Raw genomic sequence first — 9,580 nt, 5'->3', positions numbered from 1 at the left:
TTGAATTTTAAAAATTAAAAGGCCAGAGTCCGAGTTGGAATTCCGTGGGAGGTGCCAAGATGGCGGCTTGAACATGCGCTTTTTTTTTTACCGAGCTCCGTACCAAACTTCAGAAAGATTGTGAGAAAAAAAACAAAGACAAGTTTACAGTCATTACTATTTTTATTTGTTCAAGATATAAGACCTTTCCTGTGACTGAAATAATAATTGGATAATTTATTTCAGCATGTCCATTTAAAGTCGTGACAAAAAAAGATAGGAAGAAGTTAGTCGTTCTATTGCTAATTAACAAGAGAAACGTGCTTATAGACAACTGCTATAACTACGCTTGGCCTATGGATAATATCATGCTTTCGAATGCTGTTGAAGATGATGAATTCCCCTTTTTACCGGTTACTCCATGCAAACCTCCACCCTCCAAAAAACCCAACATGAACTCTGACATCGTGGCTACCCTCTCCTTACTCATCAACTCCAGGTGTGACGCACATTGAGAAAATGGTAGGCGCGAACACCATGGTTATAGAAGGCTTGAAAAAGACTGGACAGCGCTTGCTGTGCCACCAGAGACTCTGGGTTCGAGCCCAGGCTCTGTCACAGCCGGCCGCGACTGGGAGGTCCGTGGGGAGGGTTTGGCCGGTAGGGATATCCTTGTCTCATCGCGCACCAGCGACTCCTGTGGCGGGCCGGGCGCAGTGCACGCTAACCAAGGTTGCCAGGTACACGGTGTTTCCTCCGACACATTGGTGCGGCTGGCTTCCGGGTTGGATGCGAGCTGTGTTAAGAAGCAGTGCGGCTTGGTTGGGTTGTGTTTCGGAGGACGCATGACTTTCGACCTTCGTCTCTCCCGAGCCCGTACAGGAGTTGTAGCGATGAGACAAGATAGTAACTACTAATAATTGGATACTACGAAATTGGGGAGAAAAAGGGGGGTAAAAATTTTTTTTTTTTTTTTTAAAGATAGACTGGAGTTTGCATGTGGTGAAATCAAGGATGTGAAAACGAGAGTGGCAAAAGTTGAAAAAAGGGTGGGAAGGGTGGAAAAGAATAACCATGTCTACCATAGACGTCTCACTGATCTGGAGCAATACACAAGGAAATGGAACCGGAGACTCTACGGCTTGCCAGAGGTGGAGAATGAAGATGTGTGAGGAGTGGCTATCTGCATCTGCCAAGAAGTTATGCCTGCAGAGAAGAACAAAGTTGGTGAAACCATCGACGTTGTGCATCGCCTCGACAAGAAGCAACAGCAAAACGATTCAAGACCAAGGGGTATCATCATCCTCTTCACTGCCAGGGATACTACAGGGATGCTGTCTGGAAAGCTGCTAGGAAGAACGCCTTCCTTCAGAGCCATGGTATGCGTTTCGCCGAGCATCTCAGCCCGGAGAACATAGATAGAAGGAACAAGTTGTGGCCAACGATCAAGAAAGCACGAAATGAGGGAAAGGCCGCTTACTTCGTCGGAGGACGAGGTTTCATCAACGGTTCAAAAATCCATATTCCTCCCTAAAATCTCACCAGAAGGAACAGGTTGATGGTTTCAGCCATGGTATTCTCATTTTCCTTATGTTGTTTACCTAACAAGCATCAGGGGACTATTTTTCAGGAATATGACCAGAAGATATATTTTGTTTACAAACTTACGAAGATTGAAAGCTGTATTTATTTATTATATATACAGTAACTAAGATAGTGTTTTAAAGGGCATACAGGTCTGCTCTGACTTTATACAGGTATTGTTCTATTTAGTTATTAATACTTATTTCCAAGTGAAAAAGGTCTTAGGAACGTTTATATGTAAAACATTTTTTATTCAATTATTTTATGATCAGTTTTTATATGTACTTAAAATAGAGGGACCCTTTTATTTAAATGATTATTTTTTATTTTTTTCTCAGAATAGTTCCTGATTACACTAAAGAGAACCTTGTAGTAAGCCGGATAACATCTAGCTCAAAGGTTATGGAATAATCTATTTTCACTTTAAATGGACTTAAATGGTGCAGATTTCGCTTCCTTATCGTTTACGTTCACTGCTCCTAGTCTTTGACTCAACCTACTACAGTTTATACTTTTATATAATATTTGTTGTTTTGTCTATAGTTTCTCTTAATGCTAGGGGGTTACGAAACAATGTGAAGCGCAAGGCCTTATTTTTATTTGCTGAACAATTTCGAACAGATGCCAACTTCTGGAGGTCACAGTGGGGCAAGGATATTTGGCTTTCCCATGGATCTGAACGCTCTGCTGGTGTCACTACAATGAAAAATACCTTTGGTGGTAATATTCTACACTCGGAATATGACCCCTTTGGTCACTTTATTTGTCTTGTCATCAGTTGCAATGACATTACGCTCATTACTGTAAACTTCTACAGGTACAACACCAAACATGGGAATGATGAGTTGCAATGACATTACGCTCATTACTGTAAACTTCTACGGGTACAACACCAAACATGAGAATGATGAGTTGCAATGACATTACGCTCATTATGTTACGCACGCCTCTATGAAGAGGGAACGCGACACCCTGCTACAACTAAACTCTCCGTGAAGTGAAAAAGGTATGGACTGTAGGTGCGAGTAAGGATGACAACAGACAGAATGTGGTACCGTTTACAAGGACTTTATTCCTTCACACGGTAATATGGGTAAAAGGGGCTGGACGGAACCAAAGCAAAGAAAGTAAATCTCAAAACCTCCCCCTCTCCTATCTTACCTGCCTACCCACTACTTACCTAATTTAGCACCACCTGGTGCCCTAACCAAAATACAGGGGGTGGTCCGCCCAGGTCTTACCTAGTGTGCCTAGACAGCGAATATGCTACGGGTATATGTATGCCCGCGGGCCTCTTGCCTAAGCACTCCCAAGGTGCCTTCCCCTTCCCCCCTGGGAACAAATGAAACAGAATATTAAACAATTTTCAAACAAACGACATCAAATAAGCTCTATCTGAGCAACAAACTCACAAAATATACCAACTCTCAGCAAAATCAACCTCTAGCAAAATCTCTCAGAAAATCTCTCTACAAAAAGCTCTCCTCCTCCTGAACAGAACTGGCTTTTATATAGCTTCAGATGGAATGGGTAATTGGAGACAGCTGTCTTGACGAGGGGGCGGGGTCAGCTCTCCAATTAGCCATGGAGTCGACCAATCAGCTGCTTGAGGGATTTCAGGAAGCCATTTCCTGAAATAAACACATGCTCAAACACAAACTACAACACATAAACTGGGGAACGTAACAGGGTACAACACCAAACATGAGAATGATCAGTTGCAATGACATTACGCTCATTACTGTAAACTTCTACGGGTACAACACCAAACATGAGAATGATCAGTTGCAATGACATTACGCTCATTACTGTAAACTTCTACGGGTACAACACCAAACATGAGAATGATCAGTTGCAATGACATTACGCTGATTACTGTAAACTTCTACGGGTACAACACCAAACATGAGAATGATCAGTTGCAATGACATTACGCTCATTACTGTAAACTTCTACGGGTACAACACCAAATATGAGAATGATGAGTTGCTTGAAACTATAGAGAAACATATACTTCATTGGTTATCTAAATTTCCCAATTCATTATTATTGATAGGAGGGGACTTTAATATTACTATAGATAATACAACTGATAGATGGCCCCCAGGTAGGCCAACCAATCAGAATTCGGGTTTAATACTTTTTATGGAATAGTTTGATCTTACTGATATATGGAGAGAGGTTTCCAGCCGACAGATCCTTCACTTGGAGTAACAAAACAGGTTCCAGACAATCCAGAATACATGTTTGGCTTATATCCAAATGTATTGATAGTGAGTGTGTTACTACAAATATTTGTACTCCTCCCCTCACAGATCATAGGGCTATTTACATTGATATCAAAATATTTACCCCTGATACTAACCTTGGTAGAGCATCCTACTGGAAGCTAAATAGCTCATTATTAAATAATGATATAGTTACATTTGAGGTTAAAGATCTGCTCTCACACTTTTGGGAAAGGGCTTGTGAAGAGAAATCTTATTGCAAGAACTGGGAGCTCTTTAAATTTGAGGTGTCCAAATACCTTAGAAAATATGGTAGTAATCTTGCTAAGACCAGAAGAGCTGAGGAGGAGAAGGTGATCATTAAGATAACCTCCCTTTCTCAGAGGTCCCCAGCTGACCTCTTGGGGGAGGAGAAGGTGATCATTAAGATAACCTCCCTTTCTCAGAGGTCCCCAGCTGACCTCTTGGGGGAGGAGAAGGTGATCATTAAGATAACCTCCCTTTCTCAGAGGTCCCCAGCTGACCTCTTGGGGGAGGAGAAGGTGATCATTAAGATAACCTCCCTTTCTCAGAGGTCCCCAGCTGACCTCTTGGGGGAGGAGAAGGTGATCATTAAGATAACTTCCCTTTCTCAGAGGTCCCCAGCTGACCTCTTGGGGGAAGAAAAGGTGATCATTAAGATAACTTCCCTTTCTCAGAGGTCCCCAGCCGACCTCTCGGGGAAGGAGGAGATGGAACTAATTGAGTTACAAAATAAACTGGATAATATATATAAATTAAAAGCAGAAGGAGCCTTTATTAGATCTAGGAAAAAATGGATTGAGGAGGGAGAACAGAATTCATCCTATTTCTTTAGACTTGAGAAATTTCACTCTAAAAATAACACTATCCATAAGTTAAACATTGATGGTGTTATTACAGATGACCAAAAATCAATCACTAAATACTGCAGCAATTTTTAAAGAAAATTGTATAGCTCTACGTACTGTCAGGAATCCACAGATATGTTTTTTAAACTCACTGAATAATGTTCACTCTATCAGTGATATAGAATCTAAACAGTGTGATGAACCCATCAAATATCTAAAGAACAATAAATCACCAGGTGTTGATGGAATTACATCAGAATTTTACAAATTATTTTCTGAACAAGTAGCTCCCTTCCTATTTTAAGTCTTTTTTAGAGAGTATTAAAAACAATGTTCTCCCTCCTACAATGAGTCAGGGGTTAATAACACTGATACCTAAGCCTAAAAAAGAACTGCTGCTCATCGATAACTGGCGTCCAGTTTGTCTTCTTAATAATGACTATAAGATATTAGCCTTACTACTTGCAAAAATAATTAAAGAAGTCCTGGATGAAATCATTGATGAAACACAGTCTGGCTTCAGGAGGAACAGACATATTTCTAACAATGTCAGACTAGTATTAGACATACTTGACTACTCAGACCTAGGACTGAGGATAGCTTAGCTTTTAGATTTTTATAATGCATTTGACAGAGTAGAGCATCAGTTTCTCTTCCACTCCCTTGAGAGACTTGGCTTTGGGGATTTTGTCTGTAAGGCTATTAAGACTCTCTATGCAAATGGTCTATCAAATTGAAATATGGCAGCTCACCTAGATTTGAGTAAAAGAGAGGAATTAGGCAAGGTTGTCCTATCTCTCCTTACCTGTTTTTATTAATCACCCAACTTCTTGCAAATTCTTTAAATAATAGTCCTGTACAAGGTATTTCCATCGCTAGTAAAGAAATTATTATAAGCCAGCTGGCTGATGATACTACACTTTTTCTGAAAGACGCTAACCAAATTCCCATGTTGATCAATGTGATACAATCCTTTTCCAAAGCGTCTGGTCTATATCTTAACATGAATAAATGTGAACTCATAGCTGTCAAATATTGTGTGACACCTTCATATTATGTTATTCCAGTAAAAGAAGAACTTACATATTTAGGCATAACCATTACAAAGGATCAGAAGTCTAGAGGCTTACTAAATTTGAACCCTCTTATTTAAAAAACCCAGAAGAAGCTAAATCAATGGCTACAGAGGGACTTATCTTTAAAAGGAAGAGTCCTAATAACCAAGGCTGAAGGTATCTCTAGACTAACATATGGTGCTCTATCTTTATATCTAGATAGTAAAATAAGCAAGGAGATAGACCAGATGCTTTTCAACTTTCTGTGGAGAAACCGTACCCATTACATTAGGAAAACTGTTGTAATGAACACTTATGAGAATGGTGGACTGAATTTTCTGGACTTTACTACTTTAAATTATACTTTTAAGATCAATTGGATAAAACAATTCCTAAGAAGACCCACTTCTATATGGAATTGTATTCAAATCAAATCAAATCAAATGTATTTATATAGCCCTTCGTACATCAGCTGATATCTCAAAGTGCTGTACAGAAACCCAGCCTAAAACCCCAAACAGCAAACAATGCAGGTGTAAAAGCACGGTGGCTAGGAAAAACTCCCTAGAAAGGCCAAAACCTAGGAAGAAACCTAGAGAGGAACCAGGCTATGTGGGGTGGCCAGTCCTCTTCTGGCTGTGCCGGGTAGAGATTATAACAGAACATGACCAAGATGTTAAAATGTTCATAAATGACCAGCATGGTCGAATAATAATAAGGCAGAACAGTTGAAACTGGAGCAGCAGCACAGTCAGGTGGACTGGGGACAGCAAGGAGTCATCATGTCAGGTAGTCCTGGGGCACGGTCCTAGGGCTCAGGTCCTCAGAGAGAGAGAAAGAAAGAGAGAATTAGAGAGAGCATATGTGGGGTGGCCAGTCCTCTTCTGGCTGTGCCGGGTGGAGATTATAACAGAACGTGGCCAAGATGTTCAAATGTTCATAAATGACCAGCATGGTTGAATAATAGTAAGGCAGAACAGTTGAAACTGGAGCAGCAGCATGGCCAGGTGGACTGGGGACAGCAAGGAGTCATCATGTCAGGTAGTCCTGGGACATGGTCCTAGGGCCCAGGCCAGTTGAAACTGGAGCAGCAGCATGGCCAGGTGGACTGGGGACAGCAAGGAGTCATCATGTCAGGTAGTCCTGGGGCATGGTCCTAGGGCTCAGGTCCTCCGAGAGAGAGAAAGAAAGAGAGAAGGAGAGAATTAGAGAACACACACTTAGATTCACACAGGACACCGAATAGGACAGGAGAAGTACTCCAGATATAACAAACTGACCCTAGCCCCCCGACACATAAACTACTGCAGCATAAATACTGGAGGCTGAGACAGGAGGGGTCAGGAGACACTGTGGCCCCATCCGAGGACACCCCCGGACAGGGCCAAACAGGAAGGATATAACCCCACCCACTTTGCCAAAGCACAGCCCCCACACCACTAGAGGGATATCTTCAACCACCAACTTACCATCCTGAGACAAGGCCGAGTATAGCCCACAAAGATCTCCGCCACGGCACAACCCAAGGGGGAGGCGCCAACCCAGACAGGCTGACCACAACAGTGAATCAACCCACCCAGGTGACGCACCCCCCCACCAGGGACGGCATGAGAGAGCCCCAGTAAGCCAGTGACTCAGCCCCGTAACAGGGTTAGAGGCAGAGAATCCCAGTGGAAAGAGGGGAACCGGCCAGGCAGAGACAGCAAGGGCGGTTCGTTGCTCCAGAGCCTTTCCGTTCACCTTCCCACTCCTGGGCCAGACTACACTCAATCATATGACCCACTGAAGAGATGAGTCTTTAGTAAAGACTTAAAGGTTGAGACCGAGTTTGCGTCTCTGACATGGGTAGGCAGACCGTTCCATAAAAATGGAGCTCTATAGGAGAAAGCCCTGCCTCCAGCTGTTTGCTTAGAAATTCTAGGGACAATTAGGAGGCCTGCGTCTTGTGACCGTAGCGTACGTGTAGGTATGTACGGCAGGACCAAATCAGAGAGATAGGTAGGAGCAAGCCCATGTAATGCTTTGTAGGTTAGCAGTAAAAACCTTGAAATCAGCCCTTGCTTTGACAGGAAGCCAGTGTAGAGAGGCTAGCACTGGAGTAATATGATCAAATTTTTTTGGGTTCTAGTCAGGATTCTAGCAGCCGTATTTAGCACTAACTGAAGTTTATTTAGTGCTTTATCCGGGTAGCCGGAAAATAGAGCATTGCAGTAGTCTAACCTAGAAGTGACAAAAGCATGGATTAATTTTTCTGCATCATTTTGGACAGAAAGTTTCTGATTTTTGCAATGTTACGTAGATGGAAAAAAAGCTGTCTTCGAAATGGTCTTGATATGTTCTTCAAAAGAGATCAGGGTCCAGAGTAACGCCGAGGTCCTTCACAGTTTTATTTGAGACGACTGTACAACCATTAAGATTAATTGTCAGATTCAACAGAAGATCTCTTTGTTTCTGGGACCTAGAACAAGCATCTCTGTTTTGTCCGAGTTTAATAGTAGAAAGTTTGCAGCCATCCACTTCCTTATGTCTGAAACACATGCTTCTAGCGAGGGCAATTTTGGGGCTTCACCATGTTTCATTGAAATGTACAGCTGTGTGTCATCCGCATAGCAGTGAAAGTTTACATTATGTTTTCGAATAACATCCCCAAGAGGTAAAATATATCGTGAAAACAATAGTGGTCCTAAAACAGAACCTTGAGGAACACCGAAATTTACAGTTGATTTGTCAGAGGACAAACCATTCACAGAGACAAACTGATATCTTTCTGACAGATAAGATCTAAACCAGGCCAGAACATGTCCGTGTAGACCAATTTGGGTTTCCAATCTCTCCAAAAGAATGTGGTGATCGATGGTATCAAAAGCAGCACTAAGGTCTAGGAGCACGAGGACAGATGCAGAGCCTCGGTCCGATGCCATTAAAATGTAATTTACCATCTTCACAAGTGCCGTCTCAGTGCTATGATGGGGTCTAAAACCAGACTGAAGCATTTAGTATACATTGTTTGTCTTCAGGAAGGCAGTGAGTTGCTGCGCAACAGCCTTCTCTAAAATTTTTGAGAGGAATGGAAGATTCGATATAGGCCGATAGTTTTTTATATTTTCTGGGTCAAGGTTTGGCTTTTTCAAGAGAGGCTTTATTACTGCCACTTTTAGTGAGTTTGGTACACATCCAGTGGATAGAGAGCCGTTTATTATGTTCAACATAGGAGGGCCAAGCACAGGAAGCAGCTCTTTCAGTAGTTTAGTTGGAATAGGGTCCAGTATGCAGCTTGAAGGTTTAGAGGCCATGATTATTTTCATCATTGTGTCAAGAGATATAGTACTAAAAGACTTGAGCGTCTCTCTTGATCCTAGGTCCTGGCAGAGTTGTGCAGACTCAGGACAACTGAGGTTTGGAGGAATACGCAGGTTTAAAGAGGAGTCCGTAATTTGCTAATAATCATAATCTTTTCCTCAAAGAAGTTCATGAATTTATCACTGCTAAAGTGAAAGTCATCCTCTCTTGGGGAATGCTGCTTTTTAGTTAGCTTTGCGACAGTATCAAAAAGTAATTTCGGATTGTTCTTATTTTCCTCAATTAAGTTATTATTCCTCATCATGTCTTCTTTACTTTTGGTGGCCTTAACTTCATGTTGTTTTGCAATTATAATATTGACAGAGTTCCAGTGAAACTTTCTGCTTTTCATCGTCAGGTTTTCATGTTATAAACACAATTTTTCTCCACAAAGATATTTTATATGGAATAATAAGGATATATTGTATAAAAATACTTATTTGTTTTTAGAATTTTGGTTCCAAAATAATATCCTATTGGTGAGCCAACTGGTAAATGCAGAGGGTCTTTTACTCAGTTATAAGGA

The sequence above is a fragment of the Oncorhynchus nerka genome, linkage group LG6 (genome assembly GCF_034236695.1).
Source record: "Oncorhynchus nerka isolate Pitt River linkage group LG6, Oner_Uvic_2.0, whole genome shotgun sequence".
In the NCBI taxonomy this organism is placed as follows: Eukaryota; Metazoa; Chordata; class Actinopteri; order Salmoniformes; family Salmonidae; genus Oncorhynchus; species Oncorhynchus nerka.
Note: the sequence above shows the minus strand (reverse complement) of the source record.